Source organism: Apium graveolens, chromosome 10, assembly GCF_009905375.1.
Source record: "Apium graveolens cultivar Ventura chromosome 10, ASM990537v1, whole genome shotgun sequence".
Lineage (NCBI taxonomy): Eukaryota > Viridiplantae > Streptophyta > Magnoliopsida > Apiales > Apiaceae > Apium > Apium graveolens.
This window is the reverse complement of record NC_133656.1, coordinates 129,034,414-129,043,993: the sequence shown is the minus strand read 5'-3', so window position 1 is coordinate 129,043,993 and position 9,580 is coordinate 129,034,414. Positions and strand designations below refer to the sequence as shown.

The 9,580-nt window shown below is 30.8% G+C and overlaps 1 long non-coding RNA gene across 1 annotated transcript; it reads right to left on the bottom strand.

Moving 5' to 3' along the window:
- Positions 1–8,284: 8,284 nt before the first annotated feature.
- LOC141693815 (uncharacterized) lies at positions 8,285–9,103 on the bottom strand. Its single transcript, XR_012563276.1, has 2 exons — positions 8,669–9,103; positions 8,285–8,522 (listed from the first exon to the last, which is right to left on the bottom strand). It is a non-coding gene; the product is annotated as an uncharacterized LOC141693815 (long non-coding RNA).
- Between the last annotated feature and the right edge of the window lie 477 nt (positions 9,104–9,580).

The window sequence follows — 9,580 nt, the reverse complement described above, 5'->3', positions numbered from 1 at the left end:
GCTTAGATTTTCAAGTTCTATTTTGAGTGTTTGAATCTTGGCCGTCTTCACTCAATCAGCTCCCAAACACATTGTCTTCAATGCCTTTCATGCTTCTTTCGCAGATTTCTTATCAGCCAATGAGAGTAGGATGTCCTCCGGAATAGCTTGAAAAATCACATCCAACGCCACATTGTCTGTCTTCACGTCTATGGTGGCAGCCTCCCAAATAGCATGAGCTTGAATCAATACTCTCATCTTCACCGACCAGGCAGTATAGTTCCCTCGAGTTAACATCGGGTAATTCAGGCTTAAAGAACTGTCCTTGATTTTTGGTGTATCCATTGTATCTGTTTTGGGCATATACTTGGGCATCCACTAACCTAGGAGCTCTAATACCAAATGTAAGATTAAACAATTGGTTGCTCTCATAATACACACTTTTAAACACACGAATTCGTATGTCCAGAGAAAGAATTTCAGTAATGCAAACTACTCATTACCTTGTTGTTTATACTTAATAAAAGCTGCTACTACAATATATTGAAAAAAAACTACTACCTAAAGAAATGGAAAGACTCCTACAAACTAGCCACTTACTCAAACTACACTCCTACAATTTCTCAATTCTATAAGACTTATTCTGCTGTGCTAACGTGTAAACTACACCGTTAACAATTATTAAAAACACCTAAATAAAAATATAAATTTAGATTATAATCCTAACAGATTTGGGCCGAGCCCACATAAATTTATTTTTGGATACTTACCAAAATGCCTCATATTAATGGAAGTAACTTGCTGCTTATTAACCATCAGTTTTCTCCTCCTACAAAAATAATGTCCATTCACCCGGACAAAAATAAGGGACTAAAGATTAAGAATTGAAGAAGAAATCAAGCTATATACTAGCGTTCATCAAGAGCCCAACTCAGAGATTTGGATCCTTCTTTCTTTTTGATCATTTTGATGTTGAACTTAGGTTGATAAAAATAAATTAAATATTATAGCTTATGCCCATGCTTTTTTGCAAAAATATTAATATAAGCCGACCAACTTTTAAGTAGTTTCATATATGGTATAGATACATCTTGGAGTTTACTTTTTATTTCTATTGTAGGACGTAGATTAATAAGTACGTGTTTATTCTAAATGATATTAGTTGAAAAAGTAAACGCAAAAGAAAAAAAAATTCAATTTAGCTATCCATCAACCTCATCATGTCATGTAGAAAAATACATATTTTACAAGTACAGTATAGAATAGGCATTTTGTACATGTGACCTATATATCTTATAACACATATGTAGAGGAAGGCACAAAATAAAAACTAGTCTTATTTGTGTCTACTCATTAGGCTCTTTCTCTTATTGATATACCCAACTCTCTGCATTCCCAAACAAAAGAACAACATCATGTCATGTGATATTTAGTAAGGTGTTTAATCATTTAAAAATTTACTTAAAAAATATAATTAAGATACTTGTTAGAGTACTTTATTTATGATCATCATTTTTGGCTCAACATATTTTTGGTGCTGATCTGGATTCCTCCCACCAAGCGTTGATATCAACATGTTAGTTCAAAACTTCAGTATGTTCGATATTAGTTATGAAGAGTCTATACTTAACACCTTGCATTAAATTCTTTCTTGCTGCTGGTATGCTATTTCGTTACTCTTAATTATGCAATGGTTATAATTTATCACAACTCAGGAATGATGTTTTCCAAATTTATGAATTTTGGTGGACCTGAAGTTAAAATCTTATTGTTTGAGCAGATCTGTTAAACTATAACTAGCTTGGCAAGCTTGCAAATAGGAATACAAGCATTTGTTTATTTAGAACAAATCGGAAACATGTACCTTCCAAGATGACATGTAGGTATCCAAACTTATTCTCTGGATTTTGTTTTTTTGATTAATTTACCATCAATTTAATTACAGGGAAATGCTTGCTTACCTTTTCCGTATAAACATATAAGGTAAATTGAAATATGTTGGTTATATGTTGGAGCATGGTTTCTTTAACGAGGTGACTCATTGATCATCGCTTGCTTCTTGTTACTATTCACGTTGATGAGGTAAACGTGACCCTATTTATAAGTATTGTACAATTATTTTAAATATTTAATTTTCCCATTAGAATTTTAAATGCCATTTCTCTGTTCCTTTTTTAATGGATGTAACTTAAATGAGGATGTAACTTAAATGAAGATATAATAAAACTGAATTGTAATTTCAATTTAAAGATATTGGCTTATGGCACGCGAATATCTAAGAGCGTCCGACCATTGGTAGTTGCTAAAAAGATTGACGATTTTTTTGCAGGTAAATTTAGTTATGACTCCAATTTAGTTAGTTAGTTCATTTACAAGAAGTATTAATTTTTCTTTATTATTTACCATTTTACCAATTAATCTATTACATTTTCTTTGCTCTACTTTTTAGTTCCTAAAGATTTCTATTGTTGAGTTAGTTCGCCCAAATTTTAACTTATTTGTCAAATACACGTGTGATTATTTACATGTATTTCTTCTATGGGTTTTAAGACTCTTGACACAACAGTGATAATGGTCATTTTTTTAGTTAACAAATAAAATATAAAACTAACTGCATACATATAACTATGTAAGAACATATAGATAGTTTACTCAATTTACTTTATATAAGATACAAAGAAATTATGGTACAACGTTGAAGAAAAAAAAATATTATTCTTCTTGGCTACTTCCCAAGAACAAGCTCTCGAGTTTGGTTTATAGAGAGAGAAAATATATTACAATACGAATCTCCTATTGGTTACACATAACTAATAATTGTATATGCATTATATATAAAAAACAATGTACTACTAGGTGTGCACGTTGCACCTTTGGAGCTTTTAGGACCACTTTGTTCTTTTGTACCCTCCTCCTCTTTTGTACGCTCCTCGTCTTTTGCTGTGTATTTGTTTTTTCTTTCTCTCCAAGTTTAAGTATAGGCTTGGCACATATTCACGGACCCCTCCATGTACAATATGGTGTAGTGGAATGTTTCTTATTTTCTTGTAAATTTGTACCTTCTTTTGTCTTGTCGTGAAAGTGAAAGGACCCAGTAAAAATATTGTGAATTGTACTTTGATTGACTTCACGATATAGTACACCTTGGACTTCATGATCTTGAATAACTTTGACTTTTTGATATAACATCTTTCTTGATTTCACGGTATAGCATAGAGTTAGACTTCTCAATCTAGAGAAAATTTGGACTTCTCAATATAGACCAAATTTTAACTTGATAATATTACTGTGGATCAGACTTTACTACTTGGCTTTAATGAACTTCACTACATAGCTCTTCTAGATTTCACGATATTGGACTTGGAGGGATTTCTACAACTTATTGACTTCAAAAAGTTTTCTATCCTCAAATTCAAGCGTGAACAATCTTCACATAATTTGTTCCAAATTGATTTATTCTATATCTACTATTTAGAGAACTGTTGCATAGAGATCCCTAAGTTAATATAGAAATCTGAATTGTATAGAAGGCAAACAAGTATGACAAATTAAACCTATCACTAGTCCATTTAGCTATATAAAGTGAAATTGGCTTGTTATGATGCTATAACCTAACAATAACAATAATTCATACTAACCTTAGCCTTAGTGATCTATACACTCTTTAAGATTTTTAGATCTGTATACTATCAACCGTGACCCATTACCCTTCTTCCACATTCATTTTATAATTAAAAATTAAAGAAAAAATTTAAAGATTTGTGGATACCCTTTTCTGAAAAATTATACTTTGTTCATTTTTTTTTAAATCTTTAAGCAAATTTATAAAATTAGTTATTTTATATTTACTTGTGTTGAGGAATTATTAAAAAAAAATTAATAAGTAATGTTATATTTATTTATAATGATAAATGATTTGTATGATGATATCCTTTATTTAAATCCGCGAGATATTTTCTTGCAATGATATTTTTGTAGTTAAACCATTTATTTTTGTCCTTGTTATTTTTGACATTTATTTTTATTATGTAGTACAAAAGTTGTATCAAACTTAACTAGAAATAAGCATCTATTACTTTGTTCTTTAAATAATGAATTAAAGATTCTTTTCAGTATATATATTTACAATTAATTCAAGATTTTTTCCCATATACTCTAATTTTATTTTCTTTATACCTTATTTATCTTTTTTACATTCTTTGCCTTTATTACAATTAATTGAAAATTCTTTTTTAATATGTCCACACATATTAAATTCAACATTATATCTTTTAATTCTATTTTATATCTTTTAATTTGCCATTTGAATTTATTTGGTCCGAAAATTTCTACAGTGGATCTCTACATTTATGATTATTGAAAGAAAGAAGGATTTCAGAAGGCCGTGGAAAATTTTGCGAAATACGCAAATGTTGAGAATTCAGAATATAACTGTTTTTCTTCTTATATATTTGATTATATCTTTGGAGTGAAAGAATGATTCAAAAAAATAATTAATTGATTACTCCCTCTTCCATTTTAATTTTTATGTATAATATGTGCCAATTTTCTTACACTGTCTTTTTATACTCTTATGTCGTTAATGTAAATTGTTCTGATTTCCGGCTTAGTGATGAATTGCGTTTATAGTTGTTAAAGGAATCGTGGGTTGCATTCTAGCTTGATTTCCGCTCCACGATGATAAAACATCCAAGGTGAAATACACAATCACGTGCACATATCTTATAGTAATATCATTTATGAATATTTAATTATTAATAAATATTAATTTTATGTACATGAGAGTCTCAATTCGAGGTCTTATATATGCATTTAAGGGTAATTCAATTCATTTTGAGTCTCATTTGAAAGAAGCCACACTAATACGAGAATCACTTCAAATATCCGTGAAACTGCCACCACAAAATGTGAGTTAATTTTCACTTTTTCTGTTTTCTTTTTATCTTATTCATGTGCTTTATTAATGTTCAAAAATATTTGGTGGTCAAAATACGAGAAAATTTATGTTATATTATTTATGCATGTGAATTATGTTTCCACTTGCACCAACAATGTATTTTAATTCTCTTCCCATATATGGTCTTTTCATATAAAGTTATCTTTGCTTTATTCTTTACACCATAATTTAATTACTTCCCGAAGTATATTCATATATATATATATATATACATATGATCTTTTCATGTAAAATCCGTGAATAATGGATATATTGTGTCCTTGTAGTTCGATAATAAAGGATTAAACACCTGACATGTTATGGAAAATTCATAAGAATTGTGTGGTCTCAATCAATGTAAGAAAGGAGCACAATTTAATGACAAGGGAATAATCTCAATAAGATAAATCAGTTTCATTTAAAATATTTAGAGAAAAAAACAAACGATGATTAGAGAAATATATCACATTTTCTTTTTGACGACTGATATCAAATATTTTCCAGGATAAGAGAACTCAAAACTTAAAATAATTCACATTTTTTTAAAAAAAAATTATATAATAAAAACATGTAGTGAGACTGAGCATGATATTCTGGTTTCCCCACTCATCCTCAAACTAAGTTGCGCATTGCGCACAGGCTATTATTTTGCATAGAGGCACATGCTTTACTTCCATATATATATTTGATTTTACATTAATCGCTGATTGCGCAACTAAGCTAGATAGATATTTGAAAAAAATGTAAGTTATGCTCCCTGCATGAAAAATAGTTGGAGCTCTATACACGATTCTATATCAGGCTTCATGCGCAAGTCTCCAACTTTTCATTGACTTAATGGAGTTATTTATGATATTCTCAGATTTTTAGTAATGATAATAAAGTAAATGAAATAATTAGCATTTTATGCGGCCATTTCTACCCAAGAATCTTCGGGTGCCTAAATATTGTTAAATAATATTCTTTCCAATAATTGTAGTGGAATCCAAGTTTCTTTAAATGTAATTATATTTTATTTATTGTTTTAAGAAAGATAAACTCTCTAATATTCTGGTAAATAAAATTTTATTTAATTTTTAGAAGAAAAAAATTGAAGAAACCAAGGATCCTTGATGGTAGTTTGAGTACATGCACTAGTAAGTGTTATATACATTTTTTCTATAGCTAACATATTTCAAATTAAACTCTTATTGTATGTAAAGATATACAATCACAACTCTGTGTATCTTGCGAGGGATCTACCCTTGTTCCTCAAGGATTTAAGTACCGGCTACATTTTTTGAGTTGATGAAGCAAGAAGTCCAAGAACGAAAATATCATTGAAACTAATTTCCTATGTAATCTTAAGAGTACAAAGTTATAATTGTACTATTTATACTCGTTAGGATCTTAATTTGTTTCATTACCATGCACGTTTGAATCTTCATTTATTTCATTACCTCACAAATCTTAAGAGTACAAAGCAATGTTGAATTTCAAGTTCGGCTGATAGACCTCCATGAAGTTGAAGGTATTCAAATAAAGCTAAAGTGGAGCAAATCCGACAAGCATGGGTAAAATGGGGATTCTTTCAAATGGTGAATCATGGAATGGATGTTAATGTGATTAACGCAACTCTGGAAGCCACGCGAAGGCTTATGAGCAGCCAATGGTGGACAAGATGGGATTGTTTTCGGATGACAATAGATTGAAAGTTAGGTCTTACACTGTCAATGGATCAGTCTATCAATCTAGGCCTGGTCCTTGGATGTATGCTCTGGCTTGTGCTTGTTTAGATGAAAAACTAGATTATGAAGAAGTACCTCGAATCTGAAGGTAGATAAATTTTATATTTATTTATTTTTCAGTTATATTGTAATATCATTTGACGACTTGTAGTAATTTATTAGTACTTTATTTTTAGGGATTTGGTTGTAGTTGTTAGTGGCATGTGATGCAAATTGCTAATAAGTACAACTACTATTATCACCTATTATCAATTTGTTAAGCTATACATCATCTTTTTTGTCTTTCATTTCTGTTATAAGAGGTACATATTTTTTTATTTTTCTTTTTATTTTGCAGGAAAAAAATGGGACATGATGTGCAGTCAATAATCAAACCGAGAGAGGCCATATCAGAATTGCTTTTAAAGCTTTAGGGTTAAGCAGTGACTACTTATCGCGCATTAATTGCATGAAAAGTGAGTTCTTGTCGTGGTTATATTATTTTGCTTTCCCTAAGCCTGATCTTGCCTTTGGAGCTCCACCATATTCAAACCCTATATTTCTAACGATACTACTAAATGACACAATTGGCGGCCTTCAATTTCTTCATCAAGATCACTGGGTTGATGTTCCTCCAATTCCCGGTGCTCTAATACCCCTAAATTGGAGATCTTACGCAGGTAGCTGTATACTTGAAGATTTTTTTTTTATATATATATAAAAGTATACTGTCTTTACTCCGTATACTGCCGAGTTTTCCAGAACCAACATAGCATTTTTTATCTTCATTTTTTAAATTACAGATTATTTCAAACGTCAAATTCAAAAGTGCAGATCTTATAGTGCTAGCACACGCCACAAGGTGATCAAATAAGGGTATCAGTAGCATGTATTCTATATTCCGGTGCTAAGAACTTACTTAATCCGTATGGTCTGATAATGGAGCTTATGTCTGGCAGCAACAAACCTATGTACAAGGAAGTAGTGCCCTTTGAATATGCACTCTACCAACAGTCCATGGCAATTGATGGTGAGTAAACGCTTTCTCACTATAAGATATGAAAAAAATGGCAGACAGGCAGTTGCAAGAAAAAGAGTAGTGTTTGTCTGGTGGTGGGCTGTTAATTTTTTAAGACAAGTAAAAATGGTAATATAGCTCATGCATGTATAAATTTATCCAAATTCCGAATGTTTGCTATTTTTTTTAATTTTGTAATATTAACAAAAGAGCAGAAATTAAGCTTTCAAAAGTTTTATTTGATAGTTCATTGTACATGTACCTCATCTAAAAATTACACGAATTCAACACATCACAATATCACAACTCTCACGAAACTTCACCAAGAAGAAAAACCAAACAAACACCAGCTCCCTCGCAGCATCATACAATTTTCCACTCTGACAAAAAGATCTGATGAATAAAAAATCGAAAACCACTCATGTAGAGTCCAAAAAAGACTATTATACTTTAAGGATAAACGTCATAGCCATTGAAAATATGAGTTTTGTTGCAATATCTACAAGAGTGAGCACAATGCATTGTCCATGTTCATATTGTCCTGCCCCAGCAAAGAGTATCAATTTAAAAACAATTTAAACATATTACTGTAAATTACACTTGTAACATAAAACCAGTAAGGTCTAAGGATTTGAGAATAAAGGATTATAGAAATAGTCTTTTACTAACTTAATTGTTCTTTGTGTTAAATATATGATCCTATTGGAGCCTTCCTCTAACACCTAAAGGTTTTAGATCATCTGGTTACTCAATATTGTATCAGAGTTTACATAGTATATCAAGATTTTCCCAATGTCGACTTCTTTACAGTCCTTTAATATTGCTAAACCCAACCTCCTTATTTCACAATTTCAAGAAAGGGGTTGCAATCCTCACATAGCATCTGCATACAAGTACAAAGACTTAGGTCAATATATTCCAAATAATGGGATTGATCACTCCCCTCAAACGTGCAAAGATATAAAAAAGGAAGAACACAGCATATTGAAATAATCATCAACAATGGTTTAATAAGTACGCAAATCTTACCTTTGTCAATATTTGCCTACTTGTATTAATATTTTCTACCATCACTGGTAAAACTCTTATACGATTTCCCACTTCCATTCCCTAGCTTGTTACTTTCTCATTATCGAAAGATCCACATGTAACGATTTCCTGGTTAACCAACTGTAGAATTCTACAAGAGTAAATTATGGAGAAAGAATAACTAATATCATAAACTCCCTTTTTTTCTAAATTTAATATGTAAAGAATCTTATTCTCCTGTAGAAACTGTTAAATCCAGAAAGGGGTTTTATACAAAAGGACATGATTTTGGAAATGAATGTCTACTAAATTATTGCAAAGACTTATAGAAAAATACATATTACATACGAATTTTACACACACACATATATATATATATTGATGAGATTACTTTTGTTAAAATAGAAAAGAGAAAACAGAACTAGCTCTATTACTTTGATATGGAAAGCGTACAACTTGCTTATTACTGCTTATGCAAAACAGATACTTAATAACGTGATGCCTACTAAACTCCTAAAAACCAGGAAGACATGACTAATTCCAGTTTCCTGAATAGATGCAACTACCCCAGACTAAGTCTGCATTCCAACGTTTATAACACCACGTTGGTTTATTCAAAATAAAACAAATAACTAAATAAAACATGTTTAGATTAATATTATTTCTAACATACTCCCCCTTAATCTAAACATTTCCAAGTTCCTGAACTCCAAGCAACATTCTCATCTTCTCAAATTTTGTAGCTGCCAATGCTTTAGTCAATATGTCTGCTCGCTGCTCGCCTGTACTAACATGCTTGATCACGATCAAACCTTGCTCGACACAATCACGTATAAAGTGATATCGCAAATCAATATGTTTACTTCTTCCATGAAACATCGGGTTTTTAGCTAGATCAACTGCAGAACGGTT